The 25378-nt window shown below is 41.8% G+C and overlaps 1 protein-coding gene across 2 annotated transcripts in view; it reads left to right on the top strand.

Moving 5' to 3' along the window:
• FOXP1 (forkhead box P1) overlaps nucleotides 1-25378 on the top strand; it is a 695473-nt gene that overhangs the window by 103056 nt on the left and 567039 nt on the right. Inside the window, exon 1 of one of the 2 annotated variants that reach the window (XM_049642700.1) lies at nucleotides 12584-19922. The exons of the other annotated variant lie outside the window; for it this stretch is intronic. The gene's annotated coding sequence lies outside the window, so the exon portion shown is untranslated. Of the gene's footprint in view, nucleotides 1-12583; nucleotides 19923-25378 lie in introns of those variants that run through there. 2 annotated transcript variants of the gene reach the window in all.

Genomic DNA, 25378 nt, shown 5'->3' with positions numbered 1-25378 from the left:
CAGAATAATGAAATTAATGTAAACATTTCATTTGGTTGCATTTAAGCGTCTCCAGCCCACTTAGAAGGGGCTCGTGTTGCTCTCCTGTCCGGTCACAGGTATTTTCTAAGTTCGGATTTCCTTTTTTGTTACTGCTTTTTAAAACAGGAATGCTGGAAGGGCATTCTGTATTCCTTTTGGAAGGAGTCTGTACCTTGAAACCATCTACACTTTACTTTTGGTTGTCCGTGGGATTTAGGACTTGCACAATAGCTGAATTGAAAAAACCTGAAGGATATTTAAGGGCTTTTTCTACGGCTGAAAATATCTTGAAGATTCCTTGTAAAAATTTTACCTTCTATCTCCTTCCCTTCGTTTTTCCATAGTGATAGTCAGTTTGGGGGGAGATGTCTTAACTAGAATTTGAAGAGAAATGGTAAGAGTTCAGGTGTTTTCTGAGTGGGGTTAGCCTGCATAATTGAGACAGGAGTTGCTGTTATTTTTAGTTCCAGAGAGAAATGTATCAAATCTTTTTTAGAATTCCACTGGAGTTTTGATTCTCAAAGTGGAAATACCCATCTCTTTGAGTCCAGGAAAAGAAAATTGGGCTTACAGTTTCAGGGATTTGGAATGGGTTTTTTCTTTCTTTCTGACTTTTCTACTTGAAACATCTCCCCATTAAAGAACATTAAAAATATAAAAAAGAACTCAACTATTACCACTCAAAAGATGTCAGTTAAATTCTCACTGCAGAGGGAAAAAAAAAGGTTTAGCATCTTACCACTGGCTGCATTTTTCCCCCCTTAGACTTTGGATTAGTCATTGTATGAGAGAGAGAAAGCAATCAGGTTTTTTTTTTTTTTGGAAAAGTAAAGTAAACAGCCTCCAACTGCTGAACCTTGACAACCCAAATTAAGGAAGCAGGAGAGATCAAACAGACCTGCTGCTGGGTTGTTGTCAGCTCTACATGGAGAACCCTGGACTATTCGATCAAGCAGCAAAGCTATATATTCACTAATGCAGAAATGGACCATTGCAAATGCTGATCTTTGTTGTGCGAGCTAAGGCTCACGTGGAAGGAAACACTAACAGCTTTTGAGTTCTTTATGGATGTGGAGTTGCTACATAAGTTATTTTTCTAATACAGTCTTGTTTGTGAACAACATGCACGCAGAAAGGTATGAAAGGAATATTAAGTCTTCCAGAGGCTGCCTTGCTACCCAGAACTGTGCAGTGGAATTCTTTTTACCAACATTAGACTCCTACACTAGAGTTAGGTAACGTTTTCTCACATCAAGTTTAGAAGATCTGCCTGGTCAGGAAAGCCAAGGTTTTGTATGTGATGGTTTAAATCTGATGTGAAGCTCAAAAAAAAAAAAAAAAAAAAAAAAAAAAAAAAGGAAAGAAAGAAAAAGAAAAAAAAGAAAAATCCCTGGTGATGAAGTTTTGTGTCAGCCCACTCTTGGAATTTAAAAAGGCGAGAGGGAGCATTCTCCAGATTAGACATAACCTCTTTTTTTAGATTGACATTCAACATGACCACGTTGCTACTTTTATTCAAGTTCTCTGTAACTTGTCCTTGCTTGTTGTCTAGGAAAATTTAACTGCTTTACATTTTTAAAGGGAGTAGTAACAGCAATTACTTTAGCATTTTGTTTTTACAAGTTTATCAAAGTATAATGAAAGCATCATCAACTATTGAAATTAACTGTCTCAAATTAAGGGGGCCATATTGCTGGAGTTGTCTGTAAGATTTTGTATTTATATTTAAATGCTGGAGTAAAAACTGTAACCCCTTTTTTTTTTTTGCTATAAACTATCCCCAAATTAAATGTCATTTTTAATTAAGTAGAACAAAGTGGGAAATAGGACAAGTGAACACATAAAGAAGAATAAAAATGATTGTCATTTAAGGATTGCATTTTTAATTAATATGTCGATCACACAGTAAACACTTGATGTTTTTTTATGTCAGTTTCATAACCATACTGCCCAACATGTTTCAAAGTGTGTAGCTTTTATTGGATATATCTTTGATTGTGTAATTACACAATGCGAGTTAAACATACACATAGATGCTATTAGGCAATTCTGTGCAATATGTAATGTTTTTTAAGAAGCTGTAAATATTTTCTAGTTAAATCATTTGTACCAACAATAACAAAAGTTAACTGGGTTAATATTGAGCCTAGGTATGGTTTTCTGTTACTAAGTTGTTCCTTGCTTTTCTTAAGACTCTACCCTGGCCGAAAATTTGTGTTCTGAGGCTCTGTTGAGGGATACGTCTGTTTTCAGCAATTGTTTAAATTAACAGAAGAATTGTGATATTTCCTAAACCAATATATTTATGCCACAGCATGTCCAATGCCAACATTAAGAGAAGGGTGAATATAGCAGATGTGACAACTTCTTTTGAACCCAGCTTCCTCTTTGCAGCCAATCTTATTGTGCTGTTGGTTTAGTTTTCTTGTTTTTACTTAAGACTCCAACTCAGTTTTGAAATGTTATCTTGTAAGACTCCGCATCAGAAAGAAGTATGTGTATTCAGACAATGTTAGTTGTTACCCTACCGATTACATTTCAGAGGGTATGCCAAGAATATTTACAGGGCATTGTAGGAGTCCTGTCTTTTAAAAATAATTTTAGGCACACGTTAATAAAATTTAAATAGATTGCAGGCTGTCAGAAAACAGTATAAATTTTGTTTATGATTCAGTTACTTTAAGGTACTTACATTAAAGAAACTCATTTAACCCCTGACTGAAGAGCATTAAGAGGGGAGGGAAGCCCTCCAAAGAGCTCCCACTGCCCTTTGCTCTCCTGATAATCTTAAATTACTACAATTTAATTGCAACTTCAAGGCTTTGAGCATGAGCTGCTTCTCTGTGGCTGAGAAAGGGTTTGAGAGCCTAGCTAGATTTGCACAGGTGGTATTTTTGTTTTGCAAAAAAATGTTTTTGCTAAGGGCTTTTTCTTTTCCTTTCTTATCCTGTTAGGTGTCATACTCCTTTTATAGAATTCAGTCATAGTAAATGCCATTTTTGCTAAGCCAGCTTTTTTTTTTTTTTTTTTCTGTTATTTGGACCTCAAGTGTGTAAAGGTCTCAAGCAAGTAGAGGTTTGTTTTCTAAAGAAAATAACCTTATGAGAGGCATCTGCTGAATAGACATGAGCCAACATATACTTTTACTATTTTCAGGGGATTTTTTTTTTTTTCCTTCAGTTGATGGTAGTAATCCCACCAGGTGATCAAACACTGAATTTCTGAATCAAGCCAGCAAGCCAAGTAAGTTTGCATTTGGGCCCATGTATTTTCTAAATGATCTTTCTTGTGACTGGCTACACTGGTCCCTAGTCCACTTGGCCATACGCGTGCTATCCAAGGAGCCATCTTAAACTGATTTTTAAAAAGATTTCTCTTCCATGGTACCCGGATGAATTAAGGTTAGAGGTGCCAAAAGCTGGAACATCGGCAGGCCATGAGATGAGGTGAATTCCCGAAATGGGAAAACCTGGCCAACTATGGGATATCTTATGCATGACGGTTGTTGTCTCCACCCTGGGACCTACATAGTTTATTTCCATGTGCATGCGACGATGTGGTTAATGGAAATTAAGCAGATTTGGCTTGTGTCGCCAAAGCTAAAAATAAATGTTGTAAGGAGTGTTTGATTTCAAGACGTGTTTTGGTTTTTCATCCTATAGATAATGTTCTTGCAGTTATGGCTATGAGGCTGGTATTCTGGAAAGAGGAAGTACAGTGGGGTGAAGTACATGGCAGCCGGGAAAGACAATTAGACAGTGTTCTTTGTTTCCTTAATAAATTATTCTTATTAATTACAGTCAGTTTGTGCTAAGGCATTTTTTGGGTTGTAGTTAGAAGCCAGCTCCCATTTAGAAGAAGGTTGTGCCAAAAGCTGTATCCTCTGCCTTGCGCTGTTTTACCCAGTCAGGAGATCTATTGACCAAATTAGCCGTGGATGTCTCTGCAAGGCTTGTTTTTCTTTTTGAAATCCCCTGATGTCAGTTTTTCATACATGCCCTTCCTTGTGCACAACAGGTGTTTGTTGGGGAGTTATTTTATGGGATTTAAAGTGAGAAAAACATTTCCTACCTAGCCAGCCCCTGGAAGAGAGCACACTGCCTGAGAGAAAGACTCCTGGTACCTGAGCATTGTGGATGGGTTTTTCCTTAGGACTCTCCATGAGCTGAGCTGTGTTGTTTTCAAAAAGTGGGGGAGGGGGCTCACTTTAGTGCCTTGATACTTGCAATTAAATTGTAGTAATTCAAGGTTACTGGGAAAGTGCAAAGGGCAGTGGGGACTTTTTAGTGGCCTTCTCCTGATGCTTAAAGCTGCTCAGTCATGGGGTTAAATTAGTTTCTTCAATCTGAGTACTTAAAGTAACTAAATCGTAAACAAAATTTATATTAGATCCTGACAACTAATAATCTATTTAAATTACATTAAAGTATCTAGGCAAAAATTTAATTAAAGACAGAAGTACTGTCAAGCCCTGTAAATATCTTGACAGGTCTACTCAAATGGAACTGATATCACGAAATATTTACATATGTCTGGTGTGTTCGCGAACATCTCGGCAGTGCCTGTGTGAAGCTAATTGCGCTTTCTTTCCAAATCACATTTTTAATAAAAGAGTTTTTTTTTTTTTTAAAAGGAACATGAATACATACAAAATTGTGTTCAAGTGTTCTGTGTACTATTTAGTTCTCTCTCCTTAGGAGCACTACTGATGGGTATATTTCCTCCAACTGCTGCTAATTCAGACAAGCAGCTGAAATGGAGGGATCACTGACTAGACAATTTATGTCATTCTCTTTTATTTCACCAGTGTGTAGATATCAGCGCTTAGTGTGTTATGGGACAATTTACTGAGGGGGGGAAATGGGTATAAGCCTGGCATTATTAGGTTTCTGTTGAAATTAATTAAATAGAATAGATTTACTTAGGACAGGACAGATTTTTCTCCTGATTTTTACATTTGGATTCATATTTATTGATTAGTGGTAAGTCAGGTGGACATCTGTATTTTGCTAGATTACCTGATTTTAGCTAATATAGTGATCGGCTTTATTTACCAGGACAGTGGATAATATTTCTAGCATCAGACTCAAAAACTGAATTCCTGAGGTTTCTTTTTCTCCCCTTCCAGCTCTGCATTTGAGTCATAATGTGATTTTCTCTGCTCCAGGTTTCCTGCCTGTGAATTAGGGGTAGTATTTTAAGGTATGTTCTTTGACCTCCATGATCTAATGGCACAGGTGCTGTGTTATTACTCAGATCCTTTAAGATGTTCTTGTTGCTATCAGGACACTGACTACAGTTCTTTGGGGGTGGGGTGGGGGGAGGGAGGATGTGGCATGTGTTTTGATTGTCCCAGAGCCTCCCCTGAGTTGGTGATGCCTGATCAGAGGTGTTGGCAGCCTCCTCTCCTGGGGACAGGTGAGCACAGGGATGGAACACAGATGCTCATGTGTGAAGTGGGAGGAAGTTGCATTTGGTCCTAATTCATCACGTCTCAAAGGGACCTGCCTCCAGGTCATTGTGTGTGTTTGTATGTGTGTCGGAGCATTTATTAAAATAGAGCTTCTCGTATTGGAATTTGTGCTGACTGATGTGAGAATGCACTTGAAACGAACTTCCCCTGGTAATTCTGAAGGCCACAAACCGGAGACCCGTGGACCGAGTGATTTATGCTGCTGGAGATTCTGGAACTGAAGTCTTTATCTCCATTTGGATTTTACTGATTAAATTTTTGTTTCATTGTGAGGCCTGTATTACTTTTAATGTGTTTGGATTTCGATTAAGAATCAAAACTGGTGTTCTTTAAGTATGTACAAACATTGGAATCTCAGTGGAGCTTGGGTTGCAGACCGAGATGTAGCTGCACTGTTCCTGGATGTGCCGTATCTGGGGTGGGACCAGGGTTTGCGTTTCTAAACAGCTCCCCACGTGATTCTCATACCCACCAAAGTTGGAGAACTGGTCTCCTCTGTGGACGAAAGCCTACAATTCTTCTGAAGGCTTTACCTTAACTGTTTGGGCCCCACAAAACCTGAGGGGTGTAAAAGGCTCCCTTTTCAGAGTCAAACACCAAAACCAACATAGATGCTTAGGGGAACAGAGGCAGAACAAGAGCATCAGAGTTCCACAAAGTGGTAGGAACGACCTGGAACGTCGGTGGTTTTCACCGAGGACCCGCCATTTCCTTTTGCGTTCTGCCTTTTTTGCATCCATGTTTCCAATGGCCCCTGTCATGTTGTAGCTACCAATGAGTGTCAGATGGCTTTCTGAAGTTTTTTTTTCTTGTGTGTATTTCATCTTAATTTTAAAACCCAAACTGTTTTCCCATTAGAGTAACCGTGTTGGCACAAGTGTTTTGATTTCCCCAGCCATCTTGGGACATCCTTTCTCGTTGTACGTGATGGGGTCTGCAGGAATATTGATGGAAGTACGTCATCCAGCGATGCCACGCAAATCTAGCAGAATCCTAAGAAGAATGCATCCTACGAGATTATGAGATGAAGGAAGATAAAATGCTAAGATAGATTGTTTAAATATTCAGGGCTTCAGCTAAAGATCTAACCACTAAGATCAAAAGAGTTATTTAAATAAAAATTATACAGACATTTTTTTTTGTTTTGTCTGTATTAGTAACGGTGCCTTTTGAAGTTACCCAGTAAAGTGTTTATCTGAAATGCCCTCACCTAAATTTAAAAAAAAAAAAAAAAAAAAAAAGATTGCATTTGACTTTGGGTATAGCTTGATTTTAGTAGATACCAAAAAGTTGGCAACTGTTTTTATGTTTAGAACTTGACAGTTGCTTTCGCTCTAGGTTCAGGTGGCACTTGGAATATTGCTGTCGTACAAAGTTCTTTTATTTCTGTTTAATCCTGAAGTACTTAAAAAAAAAAAAAACACCTCTGGTGGGTCAAGTTTTTCAACTAGCTGTCTCTCCCCTTGAATAAAGAGTTTCTATAAAAGATAAAAAAAAATGGAACTGATAGAAAAAATAGAAGGTGCCGTAGAAGAATCACCACTGTCACTGGTCGATGAGCTCTTCAGCGTGATGTTAACTCCGCCTTGTTTGTGGAAAGGATGTTAATCATTTCATTAAGAAAGGTTAAATAATTAACTGATTTATCATTAGGGAATCAGTGACAGACCCTTTTTAGTGATGCCTGGTAGAAATTTTCTAATACAGACTCTGCTGCATTTAATTATCTGGAGAGAAGCTAGCTGGACCTTGAGAGGATGGGCATGGGGCGGCTCTAGAGAGTATCGCTGTTTTGTGCGACTGTACACGATTTTAGAGAAGCTAGTGTGCGGAAATAGAAAACGGTTCAGTTTCGGATTTTCCTTTATGGCCTTCGTCAGGCATGTTGTTGCAGACCTGCTGTTGTGCATGCCTTCTCTGGGTTTAGGAAGGGTTCAACCGCTTAAATATGCTCGTGTTATTTTCTAAATAATGGCTTTTGTGCAGTATGATGCATGTTGACAGTAAATGCACAGTCGTAACTTTGGTAAGCTTACAACAAATTCTTATACCTGTAGGAGCAAGCCATCGTCCTTGCCACTGACTGGGGGGCTTCTCCTGTTTGTCTCTCGCTGTCTTATGGCAACTGCTACACAAGGTTTAAATAGTCCAGGAAGGGGGTGGGGGATGGGATGTGAGGGGGAATATATTCCCCATCTGGCAAAAATTTACCCTTCTCTTATACCCTTTTGTCCCCAGATCATACACAAGGTGTGTTTCCAGCTTATTCTTCCTGTGCATATATTCACATCAACTCAAAATTCAAAAGATACTTCAAGAGAGGTCAGATGTCTGTATTCGTTTTTGTTTCTGTTAGGAAGCAGGGCAGTCACTTTGAGTGGAAAGATCATCTCTGTGTCAGAGATGACTTTGCCATAGCGGAGTACCGAGGTAGAACAATTCTTGAGGGAAGCAGTAAGGAACTTGGGAAAATACCGAAAATGGGTTTTGTATCGGGATGCAGCATTTAGTGTTGTAACAAGTGCCCGATTGTAGAATAAAACGCGATGTGATGGCCTCAAGCACTTTGATCTTTGAGTTGAGAATAACTTCTGATGAGAGAAATCTGGCAGATATTTACAAGTTCTTTGTCTTAAAACTGTGCGCTTACATCTTTCCATTTTTATTATGAAATACACGACACCAAAAAGGTATAATTTAAAGGATAAGTCAGTGAGCACCCATGTACCTGCGGCTCATGCTCAGAAAGAACACATTTCTCAACCAGGTTGAGGAGGCTCTTGGCATATCTGCCCTAATCCTACCTCTGTCCTTGTCGCCTGGAGGTGACCTCTGCTCTCAGCTGGCTGGTTTTCATCCCCTGGATTTCTTTATGTCCTTAATACATATGCATCTATTCCCCCAAATATAGAGTTTTCTTGTTCATGTTCAAGATTTATCTTGAGGGGTTCTGCTGTGTGTGTGCTTTAGTAACTTGCTTTTTTGTTATTGTTCAGTAGAGTTGGTGAAATTCATCCGTGTGGATACATGTAGCTGTAGTGTATTCATTCTCCCATTTGAGCCTTTTGAAGTGCTGAATATTATTCGAGACGAGTTCTTTACATTTGGATCCCAGCCGCATTCTGCAGTATTACATGTTGAAATTTAGGATTAATGTGAAACTATCAGTCCTGACTCAGACTTCATAATTCGTTCATTTACGACTGTTTTTTATTTTTTATGTTTTTTTTTGGGGGGGGGAGGCTTTAAAATCAATACCAGGGAATTTGATTTAAAAAAAAAATAATGTATCAAGTGGTTGATCTCTTACATTTAAGGAAAAAAAAAAAAAAAAAAAAAAAAACCAGGCGAGGCATTCATCTGAAGGAGCCTAGCCATTTTCTCATTCTTATTTAAAGACTTGGCTTAGAACTTAACAGTTACATATGCAGGGTAGCAAGTTAAAAAGCGATGTTTAATTAACAGGCGCTTTATACTTCTGTATCCTTGTTATGATATAGCACCTTGTTCTTCAGTGTAGAAAGTGATTTCTGCATATTTTAAAGGACTGGCATCTTTATGGTAAGAAAGCCATATAAATAAAGATATACTCAGATGAAAATCGGAACATGTTTTTAAAATAGTGTGTGTCTACTTTCAGCTCTGTTATCAAACTTGCTGCATAAGCCGGAGTTGATGCTCTGTGATTATGCTAATGACCAAAGGAATCGATGATGCGCGACTAGATGAAATCAGTGATCAGTGGTAGAACCAGAGAGAGTTATCAGTTTTTTTGTCATTAAATATTAGTGATAAATAATACACTGTTCATTTTGAGTAGCTAGAACATATTTAATTCTGATGTACAGAGTTTCGATTTTGTCAGGCTTATTGCTGAGTAAAATGATAATCTTTTGTAATTTGAGGGGAAAGATAGAAGGCATTTGTGTCAGCGTGGCTAAGTGACTTGGGTCATAGAAATGTTTACCTAGACTGGCCAGGGAAGGTTGGAAAAACTTTTTCTTTTCTCCTAGACAACTTGGATATTTGTGCTGACATTTTATTAGGAATATCACATACTCAATAAACAGCATAAGTGACCAGAGATGTTAAACAAAATGAGTCTAAAGGTAGATTGTGTTTCCCTAAAGAGTAGAGGTAAAATATAACAAAGGGGAATGTTTGGACAACGCTCTTTTTAGAGGCTGGTGTGTGTTAAACGGGGACCATTAGAGTCAGTGTTACTATTAAACAATGGCTTTAATTAAAAAAAAATGTTTTTTTGAGTTTCTCATAACAAAGTTATACTTGGTAATGGTTTATTTAAAGAGAAGTAATACTTGTAACAGAGCATCTTTTTCTAGGTTCCTGAAATCTTGTGGGAAAACATTGACACTGCCTTCTTTGTTGCAAAGGGGTTTCTAAAGCCGTTCTCCCTCAAAGGCATTCCTTCCTGGGCAGAGTTGAGCAGGTGTCTTACTACTCTACAACAGTACCAAGGTGACATGAGAGAAAACAAAGGAATAATTAGCTGCGGTTTATAGGACATAAAGAAAGAGTGATTGAAGGCTATAAAAGAAGGAAATCAGATCGAAGGCCGCTATGATGTTATTTTTTAAAAACACATTGACGAAATGATCTCTTGAAAGCAGACTCCCACCCTGGATTGCGCCGACTGTCATCTGCCATTTTCCTGTCTGCTGTCCTGTCCGTCCATGTTGGCTCTTATCAGCAGTACCAACTGCTCTTTGAGCAGCGGCCTTCTCTGTGGTGAGGCAGGCCAATTGGGTCAATTTTTGTGATCTGGCAGATGTCCACTGGGAGCTCAGATCAGGCCAGGCTCATTTTTATGTGTGTCCAAAGCCAAGATTTCAACTTGGTGAAAGGCTGTGGAATTTATTTCCCAAAGTGCTGCCCAAGCTCTGTTCTTCTTTTCTTCAACTGCCTCCTTGGGCTGAGATGATTGCTTAATACTCTTAATTGTGCTGGATCCCTCTGTGTTTTTGAACACCTGTGCGTAATTCAGATCATGGGTGGTCACAGAGCCTGGCTCACTAAACAGCTTCTCTTTCAGAGTGGGAAAATCCCAAGGAGCCTGACCATGCACCATGTATTGGGGGGCTGAGAAGAGATTTAAGGAGGATGGAACGTTTCTCTTGAATTTCCATTTTCCCTGTAAAAGGTCCTCAGTCTCATGTCGGGGAGAGTGTTAGGATGAATACGTCAGAAATGGCATTTAAAAAAAACTCTTATTCATTGCTGGTGGGAAGGCCTAATAGGTACAGCCACTTTGGAAGACAGTTTGATGGTTTCTTATAAAACTAAACATACTCGGGGCACCTGAGTGGCCCAGGCGGTGAAGCGTCCAACTTTGGCTCAGGTCATGATTTCGAGGTTTGCGAGTTTGAGCCCCGTGTTGGGCTCTGTGCTGACAGCTCAGAGCTTGGAGCCTGCTTTGGATTCTATGTCTGTCTCTCCCTCTCTCAGCCCCTCCCCGTTTGCGTGCTCTCTCTCAAAAATAAATAAACATTAAAAAAAATTAAAACTAAACATACTCTTTCCATACTATCTTGCCGTGGCCCTGCTTGGTGTTTACCCAAGGGAGTTGAAAACTTATGTCCACAGAAAGCCCTGCACACAAATGTTTATAGCAGCTTTCTTCACGATTGCCAAAAGTAGGAAGCAACTAAGATATCCTTCAGTATGGGGACAGATAAATAACAACTGTGGTACATCTAGACAATGGAGTATCGTTCAGCACTAAGAAAAAGTGAGCTGTAGGGGCACCTGGTTGACTCTTGATCTTGTGTGTGTGTGACTCTTGATCTTGGGGCCATGAGTTCAAGCCCCACATTGGGCATAGAGATTACTTAAAAGAAGAAGAAGTGAGCTGTCAAATCAGAAAAAAAAAAAAAAAACATGGAGGAACCTTAAGGGCATATCACGGGGTGAAAGACATTCTGCAAAAGGCGAAATTGTAGAGACCGGAAAAAGAATAGTGGTTGCCAGGGGTGAGAGAGAGAAGGATAAATAGAGCACAGAGGATTCTTGGGGTGGTGAAATATTGTGTATGACTCTATAGTGGTGGATACATGTCATCATACATTTGTCCAGACCTCCAGAATGTACCACACCAGGAGTCAGCCATGCTGTTGTAATGTAAACTGTGGACTCTGGGTGGTTATGATGTGTCATTGCAGATTCGTCATTTGTAACCAGTGTCCCACTCTGGTGAGGGATGCTGGCAGTTGGAGAGACCGTGCACGTGTGGGGCCAGGAGGGTTATGGGAGCTCTCTGTACCTTCCCCTTGATTTTCCTCTAACCCTTAAACTGCTCTAAAAAAGTAAGTCTTAAAAAAAATTCCTGGGTTGGGGTGCCTGGGTGGATCCATTGGTTGAGTGTCAGACTCTTGATTTTGACTCAGGTGGTGATCTCATGGTTCATGGGTGCGAGCCCCGTGTCAGGCTCTATGCTGACAGTGTGGAGCCTACTTGGGATTCTCTCTCTCCCCCTCCCCCACTGGTGACACTCTTTCTCCCTCTCTCCCCCCACTTCTAAAGATAAATAAACTTAAAAAAATTCCTGCGTTGTAAGTGATCCATAACCCTTCTCCATATCCGTATTCTAAAGTCTCTATCTAGTTGTTTATCTGCTTTACCTGTGCCAAATGAGCATTAGAGTTTCTTGTGAGGACAGTGAAGTAGGCCGGGGCCAGTTTGTTTTTGAGACAGCATTTTAGTGTGGGAACTTGTTGGGCTGCCCTTAACCCTCCAGAGTGGGATCCTGGGAGACCTATAGAGTCCTCATTGATGACCTGATCTGAGCCACCCCTTGTCTGTCAGGAGACTGTGGTTCATAGAGGGGACGTGACTCTTGTCCAGTGAGATAGCCCCTTGGATCAAATCCTGCCTGGCCACCTTCAGTAATCTCCATATCTACATTTATACACACGTTTATGTATATGTGATTGTGTGTATCTGTGTGTGTGTTTGTGTGTATGTATATTTTAAAAAAACATTACAGATGATACTGCATATATATATATATATATATTTTTTTTTTTTTTTACAAGGATTTATCCTACTCTGTATCAAGAACATTTTTTCTGTACCAGTCTCTATACGATTGTTAGTAACTATTTGCTTTCAGGTGTACACGCGTATATTTTCTTCCTCTGCAAAGAAACCCTTTGGGAGGATAGCACTATAAGGACCATATTGTCTCTTTGATGTTTGTAATGTACTTGGGATCAAGGCTACAGTAGACGTCTGGAGCTGTAAGGTTATAACATACATGTGTTATATACCATTGTGTGTATGTACTGATGTGTGTTTGTGTTCGGGAGGGTACATTTTATTGTGAATAAAATAGGATAGGTTGCGGATCTAGAACTGTGTTTCAGGTGAGTGGTTCAGATTTCTACAAACCTTTGAGGTTAGAATGCACCTGTCCCATCACTCCTCCATTAAACCCACTAGTGACATCTGTGTCTTTGCCATGGGGTTCTGACATTCACACCGGGCACATTTTGCTTTGGAGGTTGGAACATGTGTTAGGAATGAGGTGAAGAAATTCTTGGTATGTGCATTAAATAATACATTTTTGAGAATCTAGGACATCCCAGCCAGGTCACATAGAGTGTAAATAGCCCATGAAACAAGTTATTTGTTAAAACAACAACAACAAAAACCACAAAAAACAAAAAAAACGGTAGAAGTAAGTAAGTCTTTGTTATGAGACCTTTGAAAATGCAAAGAATAAACAGAATGTGGGAGCTGACCGGCTGTTCATTTGTGGGGCCTTGTTACATGTTAAGAACTTGAGGATAATGATGGCAGAGCCTTAAACCAAGTTCGGGGCATTCCCATGCCCGGGGCCCGGTGTGGCTGCCCTTGTCACACACCCGTGAAGCAGGCCCTGCTCAGGGTTGGCTTCTCACACCAAGATTTCCTCCCCTGCAAAACAGGAAGACCCGGCTGGGACAGGCATGGCTGGCTGAGGCCCTCCTATGCCACTCGTGCTCCGCGATCTTGACTTCCTCTGCATTACTGAATCCAGATGGGGCTCAGGTTTTTGTTTTTGTTTTTGTCGCGAGTTTTTATTCACATTCCAGTAAGTTAACATATAGCGTGATAGTAGTTTCAGGGGGCTCAGGTTTTAAAGCACGTTCCTCTCCCTGGGCTGTGAGACCCGCTGAGTGTCAAAGAATGGCCATCTTCTGGAATAAGTGTTTTCTGCGGGCAGTTTGCAACATTCTGTGCGGGAAGCTAATCCTGTTCTTGCTTGCTCGTTCTTTTATTCTTCTACAGCCCTTTCCCCAGGATCTTGCCACTTTGACTGTACCTTCTGTCCCTGTCACCTTCCTTGTCCTTCATTGTCACCTGCCCTTGGCTTCATTCTGCAAGGGGCCTGCTAGGCCTAGAATCTGAAGGCAGCCTCAGAAAAGAGCTTCTACTCTTCCCCCTTTGATCCCAAGCTGTATTTATTAAAGAATCAGTTTTATCTTGAGGGGCACTGGTTGGTTTCCTGCCTACAGGAATGGCCGGCTAACCAGGCCCATGCCGTGGAGGTGTGGTTGGCCCAAGCTGCACCAAATGCAACAATAAGGGGATGTTCTGCCTCTGCGCTGGGCACTTGTGGCACCCTCATTGATGAGGATGAGCTTCTGTAAGACGGTTCAAGTCCAGTCGACTCTGAAGAAAGTGACGGGACTCTGTAGTAGTACCCTGTTTTCGAATTGTAACATAACTGGATGATCCTTGGGCCAGGCAGTTTTTGTCCTCTCCACAGACACGCACAGATTCTCTGCCCTTCTGTAGCTCCCACGTGCCGAGCGAGTGGTGGAGTCTTTGAGTCTTTGACTTTGGTGGAGTCTTCGTGGCGGCGATGCTGCCCGGTGTTCAGACTGATGGGAGGCACGAAGGAGCACGTGTCTGCAAAGCGCTTAACAGAGCTTCTGGCTTGTCACAAACACTTGGCTTTTGGTGACTTTATCATTAACAAGAACAAGGCCTGTTGCTGGATTTCTGTGTTTTGGGGACAAGGTCTTGGAAGGGCGACCCCTGCTTTCTCTTCAGAATGTGTGATGGCGAAGTTGGGAGCCCTCCATCACCTCTCTCCTGCTTTCCTGCTCCGTCCGCCTTCCCCCGTGTGTTTCTCCCCTCGGCCTCTTCCCCCCTTCCCGCTTTGTCCGGCACGGTAACTCTTCCTGACGTGAGGGTGTGCCACAGTTTTGGGGTCACTCCAAATGTCTGCTGGTGGTCTTTTTGGCTGACAGGCCATCTCTGGGGGCCCAGAGAGGTGTGGGCATGTTTTCTGGGGAGGGGTCTGATGAGTCTCTCAGGAGCACCCCTGAGGCCAGACTGGAGGGGGCGCTCTTCCCGACTCCAGAAGCTTGAGATTGCTGGGAGCAGGTTGGCACCGGTGTCTGCCCACCACCGCCTTCAAGCATCCGTGGAGGACTTGGTGCTTTTTCTGCAGAGAAGAGCACTAACTGGCCCCCTCCTGCTCCCCCAGCTGTGCTACTGAAACTCAGTTCCAGCGTGTGATCCCCTGTCGGGCTGTGCTCCCTCAGTGTCAGGCTGTGAACACCAGAGTGTTCCTCTCCAGCTCTTCGCCAGATTGCCCATTGAATTGCCTTTTTTCACAACTACCTTAATCGTCCACTATGGGGACAGGAAATGATACTGCAGTTGGGTCAAACGTTAGGCCGCACCAGGGTTTTCTCTAGTCAGGTTTGGGATTTGAATGTGTTTACGGAGTCTGTCTGTATTATTTTTCCCTGGCTGGGCGTCTGGTGTTTAGTTCCTAGGGGAACGAGAATGCTGCTCAGGATGGCTCACCGTTTGCAAGCCAGTTAATTAACTTGTGATCCATGCACGGTTTTCGCTGTCTCTGTCTCCCCACCCTGGCAGGGCAGTTGGAGAATGAACGGGCTGTGCACTTAGGTTGAGAAGAGGGACCGCACGCCTGAAAGTGGGAATGACCCTTGGTGATGAGGACCCATGTTAGGTGCGCCGTTCACCATCCAGGTAGCTCCATCTGGGCTGAGTGTATGTGGAATGAATTGCTCAGAGTTTATAACAGCCTCCATTCTGGCTATTGAGAGGCCATGGGTATTCATGTACCTGCATATTTGTCGGTGATTATATATAACGGGTAGAGAATTTAGTTCTTTCAGTGGCCATCATGGAAAGAACACATGGAAGTTCCCCATTTTTTGACCTCACTCATTTGTTCATTTATTGACCCAGCATTACTTCCAGGTCAGGAGCCATTATTTCCTGATGCCCCTCTTTCCCCCCAGCTTCATTTTGGACCTTCTCAGTTAGGTGTTCCAATTCAACAACGTTCAGACATCTGAATGTCATTGTTCACAGGGATCTTTGTCAACCAGCCTATGACATTCATCTAGTTCCACCTTTTGTTTACTAAATATATGGCCGCCCAGAAGCAAATGACTCATCTGTACGCTTAGTTACCATTTCTGTAACAAATACGGCTTTCGGTTACATTTTGACTACCAACACTGTACTAGGTAGTATACCAAGTATAAGCAGCCGCCTTTTCTTTCTAGCCTGAGTACTTAATTAAGACCTGACAGATTGATTTTTCCATTAGGCCAGAAGGCAGGTGTCGTCTTGAGCAATTCTTGATTTGAATTTCCTATTAAGAGTCTGTTTAGCGTTCCCCTCCCCCACCAAATATGTGTATTTGATGAAGACTGTCTTCTACACAGTGAATTGTATGCAATGAATTGGGAGGAACCAAAGTAAAATATTGTAATAATTCCTTTTTAAAAAGGTACTGATATGGAATTGCTTTGATGCCTGCTATAGTCTTGGTGTCTCCAGGGAAAGCTGCCTTTTAAGTAATGTTGAGTGGCAGTCTGAGGTTCATAAAGCTGTCATTTCTCATCTTTTTTTTTTTTTTTTTTTTTTTACCCCTGATGCTCTGTATCTGGGACAGAGTGACAGAGACAATGGTGTCCACAGCCCCTGACCCCTTCGTGGATGATTTGATTTCTTTCCTTCCCTCTTTTCAATGTTCATTCTCCCAAAATGGCACAGAACTAACTTCCCGAAAGGACTGTTTACCCACTTATTAAAATACAAATTTCTACTTACAAATTAAAGCTCTGTAGAAGCCAGTCAACTCTAGCGATAAAGAGTTTCATTAATGCCAAGGACGCCATCTAGGCAAGGGACACCAGTTCAGGGTGTCCCAAATTCTCATACAGTGCAGTCGTGGGTGTCAGACACATTGTGTCTTGATTAAAGTCAGGGATTCTGCAATTCTGCAAACTTGAGTTTAAAAAGCCTTTTTTAAAACTTGAGTGACTTAAAGCCTATTAACCTTTCTAATTTATCTTCATAAGGGTGTGTGTGTGTGTGTGTGTGTGTGTGTGCGAATAGAAGGACATAATGATAGAACTTCATTTGTTCTGTGGATTAGGTAACATAATCCACACAGAATGTGATGCATGGTCTCTGGCCAGTATAGGAAGCATCTTTATACCTGTTAGCTCTTAAGATTATGATTATTCTATGTGTATTGTTTAAAAGTCACATCAAAGGGCTAAGATGGATAAAAGGTGTGAACTTGGCAAAGATCGCTAAAACCCGGAAGGAAGTGTACCTCACAGACGTGGAGGGAATTGGAACCTCAGGTTAATTACCTTGTTGTTGTGTTTTGGGGTTTGTGTTGATTGCACTGGTTTTGTCTCTTGACTTTTGAATAAGCTCCTAAAATATGGTTTTGTGGGGTGTTTTTATTTGCTTCTGAAATTGGTGCAGGTGCAGATAACAGGAAACGAAACCTTATGCAGCCTGAGGGAGCCTCATTCAAATTGTGCCAAGCAGGTATAATATACAAGTGTTATCGCCTTACTGATAATCTGGCATGCTGTGGGTATTCCACGTGCCCTGTGGATTACAGAGAGTGAAGTCATACAGCAGTTTGGCCCCAGCCCCTAGCAAGGAGGAGACAGAGGAGAGCCCTCATTCTTAAAGACAGTGTTAAAGCACAGCTTCGCTTGTCCAAGTGCACAGGATTACAGTTGTGCTTCTGTCCGTTGGCATTGCACGTTACCTTGGAGGCTACGCCTTTGGCGTGCAGCGAAGGTACCTTTGGTGTGTGAATTAGCACCATGTCTCTGGAGTTAAAGAGTCTACCCTGGGTTTGAGACTACGTTACATATTGCCCCATATTTGGACTGTAGAAAAAGGTGAAAATTAAAGACCTGTGGCTAGAATACTAAGTTTTCCCAATGTTCGATAGCCCGTTGGTTATACCTAAAGAAAGTAGTGTCTTTAAGGCTTAATTTAGTTCTTTGTCCTAGAGGATTTAGGGACAGACCATGGTTGTCTTGCCTGTGTAGTAGGGAAGGTTTCTCTTTTTTGTCTTTGGCTGGATCCTTGTTTTTGCAGGTACTGAGCCCTCAGACATGCATGAAATTGGATAAAATTTTCCCAGCATGGCCCCCCATCCTGGAGGAGCCATGGCATAAGCACTTCGTTGTTGTGCCTGGAAGCAGGCCATGTCGTTACGTGCAAGGTGCCCTTCTGTTTCTTGGTTTTGGTAAGGGAGCATCTCAAATAATTTGTTTAACCCCATGGTGCAACCAGAGCCTTTACAGTCTCCCCTAGTCCTCACTTGGCTCGACAATTTGTTTTCTCTTGTTTAAGTTGATACTTTCATCCATTCTCTGGATGGACACAGACAGACAGACACACACACGCACACACATGCTCCTCCCTGCTTTGTTCACACCTTACCTTGTGTGGCCAGCCTGGCTCCTACATTTTTTTTTTTATTAAGTAGGCTCCACGCCCAATGTGAGGCTCAAACTCACAGGCCTGAGATCAAGGATCCCCAAGCCTGTCTCCTTCACTAATTTTCCCAACCTCACTCTGCTCACATCCTCTATTTTCCAGAAAAAGTCACTTGCTGGAGGCACAATTCTTCTTTTGCCATTGCCTCTCCAGGGAGGGATGGGATGGGGAGCAGGACAATGACTTGGGTGGGAGGCAATTCAAAATAAAAGGAAGAGAAATAAAAGACAAAGGATTGTGTCCAGAAGGTCCAGATCACGTCTCTGGGGCCCGTTAGTCATTCTTGTAACTGTTTGAGGAAAACTGTAGACCCAGCTCCAGCATTAAATAAACCAAATTCTTCCCTTACTGACAGGCATGGTCTCTGAACCAGAAAGAGCCAGATCAAATCCTAGTGTGGTCTCTTAGTTTTGAGTTATCTTGTGTGTGGATTTCTTGGCCTCAGTTTGCGCTTGTGTAAAATGGTCTGGTGATGGTAATATGAACCTGTTAGGGTGGTTTTGAGGAAACTCCTGTAATGCCCAATGTGTGGCATATCTGAACCTTCAATAAAAGGTAGACATTGTTAGCCCCAATTATTCTAATGCCTGGGGGCAGCGAATCCATTGTGCCCAGTCAAGAATTGAACACATAGTGCAGTAGATACTGATTCAGACACTTTGGTTAGAATCCCTAGCTTGCCAGTTAAGAGCCACGTGACCTTGGGGTGCCTGGGCGACGCGGTTGAGTGTCTGACTTTGGCTCAGGTTATGATCTCCCCATTTGCGGGTTCGAGCCCCTCGTTGGGTTCTGTGCTGACAGCTCGGAGCCTGGGGCCTGCTTCGGATTCCGTGTGTCTCCCTCTCTTTGCCCCTCCTTTGCTTACGCTCTGTCTCTCTCTGTCAAAAATAAACATTAAAAAAAAAAAAAAAAGAGTCCTGTGACCTTGCACAAGTTCTTAAACATTTGTGTGGTTCAGTTTTCTTACCCACCAAATGGTATGATAGTACCTGTCACATAAAGCTGAAGGGAGGATTAGGTAAATTAATGTGTGTAATTCACTTAGAACAAGATAGAGAGTCTAGAACATGGGGAGCCCTCAATAAATCATAGAAGCTACTGTGGTTGTCCTGATGACGCTCATAATGATTATTATTACCCCTTCCCTATCCAGGCAGAAACATCCACCAAGAGGACTCACGTAGAACTCCTTCACGTCCTTCCATTTTTCTTGACAGCTTGGGGGCAGACACCCAAAACTGAGACTTGGTGGGAGAGTTTTGGTGTTAAACCCAAACTTCCATCATCAGGCCTGAACATTTGGCCCTTTTTCCTCTTTGTCTCGGAGACACATGGAAGTAATTTGTAGCAGTTGGGTATCAGGCCTTGGCTTTGCCAGTGGAAGATGAAAAACATTTACTTGCTACTTGCCATAACGTATTTGTATTTTCATTGTTTCTTTCTCCATACCCCCAGGAGAAAGAAAAAATGAAACTGAAGTGAAATACATCTTTGTGATTGCCTAAGTTAGCAGGATGGTGGATGGAAGTACGTCCCAAGGCATACACTGGTGCTGGAAGATGATGAGTTGCATGGAATAGAATTTGATGTGCCGTGAATGTGTCTGGAACCACACGTAAGGGGGCAGTTAGCACATGCCAACTCAACAGTCACTAGAGCACTGAGCACTATTGTTAATGCTTTGTATGCATAATCCGTTCTATCCTTACAACAACCTTGCGAAGAAGTTCGTTTCATCTCCATTTTATAGATGAGAAAACTGAGCTGTGGAGATCAAGACCCTGCCCAGAGTCACATAGCTAGATCTTTCCTATTTTATATGAAATGCTGGGGAGAATCCAAGCAGGTCCTGGTGGCAAGGGCCCTCAGCTACCATCTGGTTCATCTGGCTTTTTTTTTTTTTTTTTTGGTAACAGCTTTATTGAAATATAGTTCAGGTACATAAATTCGCCCATTTATAGTATACCGAATTGCGAATTTCAGTATATTCACATAGTTGCAGAACCATGAGCTCACAATCAATTTTAGAACATTTTCACCACCCAAAAATGACATAACTCTTTAACATTAACCCCCTTGCCCATTTCGTCCTAACCTACCTCAGCCCTAGCAACTACTACTATATTTTTTTTCTATAGATTTGTCTATTTTGGACATTCTGTATAGAGTTACACAGCATGTGGCCTTTTGTGTATGGCATCTTTCAGCATAACGTTTCTTCAGATTTACCCATGGTGTCGCATGAATCCGTGTGTAGTACGTCTTTATGACCAAGTAGTATTCCATTGTATAGATGTACGACGTTTTGTTATTCATCCACCAGTGAACCCTCTTTTGACTTTCTTGGTTTTAAATATTTATTTATTTATTTTATTCATTGTATTGTATTTTTTAAAAAGTATTGATTTGTTTTTGGGAGAGCACAAGTGGGGAAGGGGAAGAGAGAGGGGGACAGAGGATCCAAAGTAGGCTGTGCACTGATAGGCTGACAGAAGCGAGCCGGATGTGGGGCTCGAACCCCTGAACCACAAGATCATGACCTGAGCCGAAGTTGGACACACAACCGACTGAGCCACTCAGGTGCCCCTGTTTTTTAATTTTTTATTTTTAAGTAAACTCTACCCACAATGTGGGGCTTGAGCTATGACCCTGTGATCAAGAGTCACATGCTTCACCAGCTGAGCTAGCCAGGTGCCCCTCACTTTTTGCTTTTGTGATTAAGTTTACTATGAACACTCATATGCAAGTTACTGTGCTGATGTATGTTTTCAATTCTCTTGAGTATATACCTAGGTTTGGGATTGCCGCATGATACGGTACCTTCTTTGTTTAACCCTTTGAGGAACCGCAGAAGCGATTTTCAAACCCCCCCCACACCATTTTACATTCCCACTGGCAGTGTATGAGGGTTCTAATTTCTCCACACCTCCCTACCATTTGGTATAATCTGTCTTTGCTTTTAACTGTCTTGTTTTTAAAATTAGGAAACTGAGCCTTGGTGAGTCTTAATGACTTGCTAGTTATACTTGGTGGCATGGACCCAATTCTTCTCTAGGTATGAAGCTACGAGGATGAAAGACATAGTCTTTATTGCACGAGCTCACCGTCTAGTGGGGAGTTGGACACATAGTCACAATGTACAGTGCGAGTGGCTATATGATGACAGAGTTTAATGAGAGCAGAAACTTATACTCTAAGAAACGGAAGATTATTTAGTGGCTCATATAACGGAAAAATCTTGTGCTGGTTAGCTTCAGGTACAGGTGGATCCAGTACCTGACTAATCCTAAAAGAGGGTTAGTCAGAGGGCTGGCTGCCTCTTTTTTTCTCTTGTCCTTGCTCTCTCATTGACTCCTTCATTCTTAGCTCTCTGTCATTTGTTTTTGTGAGAAGACAGTTACTGGCAGAATACCCTTCTACTCTATCATGTAAGCATCTCTAGCAGAACAGGAGTTTTTCTATAGTTTCTCTATAGTTCCAGCAGGAGGCTTACATAAATTACTCATTGGCCCAGTAGGTTAATGTAACAGCCTTTTAACCAGTTAGAACCAGTGTTCTGATAGGTTATCTTTGCTTCATTTCCTTGCCTGGAGGTTAGATTGGGGAGGGATCAGTCCCACTTAGACTATGGGACTGAGAACGGGCAAGGCGTGATTCCCGAAGGGAAAATCAAAGTTATGTTTACAGATGAGTAAGAAATGAGGTTTGCCAGGTAAAAACAGCCCTTATTCATTTCTACTAACGAGGAAGGTTCTACTCACCCATTATAGAAATCTGTAAACAGTACGGGAATGCATGCGCTGTTTAACTGGAACTTCAGCAGTGGGGTGGCCTTTGGCGCATAGCTGAATGCAGTGAATGAGTTCTCAGTGATACCCTGTCATTGCCTTGGAGACAAAATGGCAGCCATGGTTCCGACTGCCACACCATCCAGAGGAAGAGGGAGGCTGCCTGGTCCAGTTGCTATCTCTTAAGAGTGAGAAACTGCCTTGTCACCAGCTCTCCAGCATACTTGGTGGGGCTCTGCTGTCTGGCCTGAACTGCCCATTCCCATGACCAGATAGGTATCGTTCCTTGATTGGCTTGGCCTGGGTTTCTCAACCAGTCATCATCTCCATTCAGCCCCAGCTTCTGGGGGAGGCAGAGGGGTAGCTTTCCCTGAAGCTACTGCATCCTGTAGGAGAAGGGTATGAAGGGTACATAGGGTACGTGTCTGAGTCAAATGAAGGTTCCCTTCCGGAGGAATATGGCAATGGGAGTTAGGGATTCATTTGGCAACACCAAGTTTGCTTTGCCTTAAAGAAACAGAGATTTCCAAGGAGACACTGGGTGGCGGAAGGAGACATTTCGGGCTCAGGGAATAGCACGGGCAAAGCCACTCGTTGCCAACATCGCATATAAAATTGAAGGCATCTCGGTGATCTGTACCTTTTGTTGTATGAATGAACAACTTAGAGAGCAGAAAGTAAGAGGCAGCGCTGGCCATAGAACTTTCTGTTCTCCTTTCCTTCTCCCTCCTCTGAGCAGGTGGGATGACAGTTGAATTTGACTGGTCAGCCTCAGAGCTGTCTGTCTCCCTGTGGTGCGTCTCATAGCGGAGGAAGCCAAGCAGAAGGATTGCCTTTATTTTTTATAGCTTCTGGCTCATAATGTTCTAAAAATCGCTTTAAGAACCATGGGAGTGAGGTCTGTATGGCGCTCAGTGTGCAATGATTTGGGGACATTGTAGACTTCTTACTTTCTTAAAATAATTAGATATTTTTTTCAGGGAAAGTTGTTTTTTTTTTTTTTTTTTTTTTTTTTTTAATTTTTTTTTCAACGTTTTTTATTTTTGGGACAGAGAGAGACAGAGCATGAACGGGGGAGGAGCAGAGAGAGAGGGAGACACAGAATCGGAAACAGGCTCCAGGCTCCGAGCCATCAGCCCAGAGCCTGACGCGGGGCTCGAACTCACGGACCGCGAGATCGTGACCTGGCTGAAGTCGGACGCTTAACCGACTGCGCCACCCAGGCGCCCCTCAGGGAAAGTTTTAAGTTGACCATTTGAGATGTAGAAGATGATATGGAGGCAAGCTAACATTTAGTTATTTCTTTTCCAAACACCTCATACTATTTTTAATTTTTCCTCTCTCATCTATGTAGTTAGCTGGTAATTGCCCAATTATTTGTTTAGAAAGATACTTTTGTGATATGCCCAACTTTGAGAATGCTTTTCTAAATCATTAGTGATAAAATCATAGTGATTTTCTAAAACTGCATAGTGCATCTCCCACCTGTAGAAAAGAGTTACATTGATGTTTTTAGTGTGTTTCAATTTCATTTTTTCCCATTCATATTAACAAACACATGCAGGTGAGATTAAACAGTTTCATTTCCTGCTGGTTTGTATCATTAAATATTCTCTGTAAGCATGAATTTTAAAGGTCACTACAATCTATTCTATTCATAGTATACCATAATTTCCTTAACCATTCTCTTTTTGTCGGATATTTATGTTGTTTCCACCCTTTTGGTACTATAAATAATGGCGCAGTGAACATCCTAGTGTATAAATTGATTTGCATCTCTTATTTCCTTAGGATAAATTCCGTAAGTGGATTTATTGGATCAGAAATTGTCGATCTCTTGGTGTTTTCTTGGCTGGGTCACCAGTTTCTTTTTCCATAAGAGGCTGTGCCAATTTCCACTTCATTGCACCAGGGGCCAACACTGAATCAACTAACCCACTTCCCCTTTTATTATTGACAGTTTTCTAGGTGAAAGATGGTCTAGAATTCTGGTAACATGCTCTTCTTTCTTAACTAATTAACATTATTTTCTGCACCCTCTGGTTTTTGGCTTTTTGTAGCACTTTTGTGATTTACCTTTTTGTACTGCAGACAGTTAAAAAATAGGTTGTGGTGTTAAAATACTGAGTTATAAGGGATCTTTTTATGTTATGGATTTACATACTTCCCTGAATTTTTCTTTTCCTTTAAATGTTGTATGTCTGAGACTTAGATTTTTCTACTCAGAACATTTTTTTCCCTCAGTTGCTGTATAACTCCTGCATTTTCTCCTTCCTTCACTTCTTCCTTTTTCTTTTCTTTAAAACAAAAAAAAGTTTCAATGCATGTTAATTTTGTTTCACTGTATGGGGTGAGGCAAGGATTTGGCCTGATGGGTAAAAATGTCAGTACCTTGTGATTCTAGAATTATTTACTGAACAGTACTTACACATTATTGATTTAAAATGCTTTAGTGCGCGTTCGATTTTAATGTACGTTAAGGCTTGTTCCTATGCTGTCTATTGTTTCACACAGAAGCAAAGTTATATACTAGTTATATATTGGGCCGCATCGCTTGGACTCTGGTAGTAGGCATTAGGTCTCACCAACGTAAGGTTCATGGGCTTGGACAAGTCACTGTAGGGCTGTGAGCCATCATTTTCTCCTTTGAAGATGGTGATCATGCAGCCATGTAATGGAGATGCTGTGGGGAGTAAAGTGGTGGCCATTTGTCCTTGTGTGGGATATTCCGGGTTTTTTACCCCTGTTCAAAGATCCTGCGTGGTTTAACATTTGTCTCTTAGATTTTTCATTTAATAACAAAGTATTATTTTAAGTAGGCCTTTACTTTATTAAAAAAATTTTTTTAACGCTTATTTATTTTTGAGAGACAGAAACAGAGCACGAGGAAGAGAGGGAGACACAGAATCCGAAGCAGGCTCCAGCTCCGAGCTGTCAGTACAGAGCCCAACGCGGGGCTCAAGCTCACAAATTGTGAGATCGTTGACCTGAGCCGAAGTCGGTCGTCCAAGTAGACCTTTACATGATATGCTCTTTCTGCCTCTGCAAGGTCTTGCCTTGTAATGTGTGAGATGTGGAGTGTGGAGATGCCAAACAGCAATCGCTTTGTTTTCTCCTCCCCCTTGGCATGCACACCGTCAGTAGTAGCCCTGTTTCAAGGTACGTGCTCTGGGGTGAGTGGCTAGGAGTCCGTAACTGCCATCTGGTTGGTGGAGGTCAGGGCACCCACGGGAAATTGCAGGTTAGTTTACATGAAACATATGGGAAAAACAGATTCTGGTCA

This window comes from Panthera uncia, chromosome A2 (assembly GCF_023721935.1).
Source record: "Panthera uncia isolate 11264 chromosome A2, Puncia_PCG_1.0, whole genome shotgun sequence".
Lineage (NCBI taxonomy): Eukaryota > Metazoa > Chordata > Mammalia > Carnivora > Felidae > Panthera > Panthera uncia.
Note: the sequence above shows the minus strand (reverse complement) of the source record. Positions and strands in the feature narration are given on the sequence as shown.